Source organism: Odontomachus brunneus, unplaced genomic scaffold, assembly GCF_010583005.1.
Source record: "Odontomachus brunneus isolate Ranch 3 - 2012 unplaced genomic scaffold, Obru_v1 Obru_scaffold_150, whole genome shotgun sequence".
NCBI classification, from domain to species: domain Eukaryota; kingdom Metazoa; phylum Arthropoda; class Insecta; order Hymenoptera; family Formicidae; genus Odontomachus; species Odontomachus brunneus.
The window spans coordinates 716,171-717,104 of record NW_022639600.1 but is presented as its reverse complement, the minus strand read 5'-3'; positions in this window follow the sequence as shown (position 1 = coordinate 717,104).

The following is a 934-nucleotide window of genomic DNA, read 5'->3' as shown; positions in this document are numbered from 1 at the left end:
TATATATATATATATATATATATATATATATATATATATAACTTATATATTATCCTATAAATATATATTAATCTTATACTAGATTAATTGTGACGTGTCAGTCTCGGAGGCGCCCGTCTCAAGGGAACCGTACCGATTTCGTAATTGTTCCTCGCGTATCGCGTCGCGAAAGAAACCTCGCGAAGGTTTCCGGTTATCGTCCCGGCGTATTTTTGTTTTTATGAGTTTCTAGGACGAATACTGAAATCAAATTGTGCGAACGGAGCGGATTCGAAGGTTCTCACGTTCCAAGTTTTGTGCCCCTCGGCTTCCCTTGCCGGTCACCAGGACCAATGGAGCTGAGGACATAGAGGGACAAAGGAGCAGCGACTGACGGCTCATCACTCTCGCTCAGGTGAATCGCTTTCTTAAAATTTAGCATTAAAACATTCTCGAATTCCCGATCGCTCTGCGTTATTGAATATAATAACGACTAGAATATTCTATACCGAGAACATAGCTGCTGCAATTAGACGTGAGACTGTCAGTTGTGTTTACTTTTAGCGGACGCTAAGCGGACGCAGCAAGAGAACGAGACCGTCGTGAGGATCCCAGCAGGAAAAAACTGGAGCGCCGATGGAGACCGCGAGCCGATCCACAACGACAACAATATCTCGGGACAAGTAATGTCTCGAGACAGAATTACCGAAAATTGCCGATTCCCGAATGCCGAACACCGCAGGGCGAGAAGGGAAGCAGCGAAGGAGGATCGGCGAGGATCCGTGGACAGCTTGAAGCCGACGGATCGACAGCTTTACCGCGACCGTCGCCGCACACGGACGCACATTTCGATACCGCTTTTATCTTTGAGAGAGCGCGAGTGATAGAGAGAGAGTGGAGCGAGAGAGTGGAGCGCGAAAGTGAGAAGAGAGAGAGAGAGAGAGAGAGAGAGGGG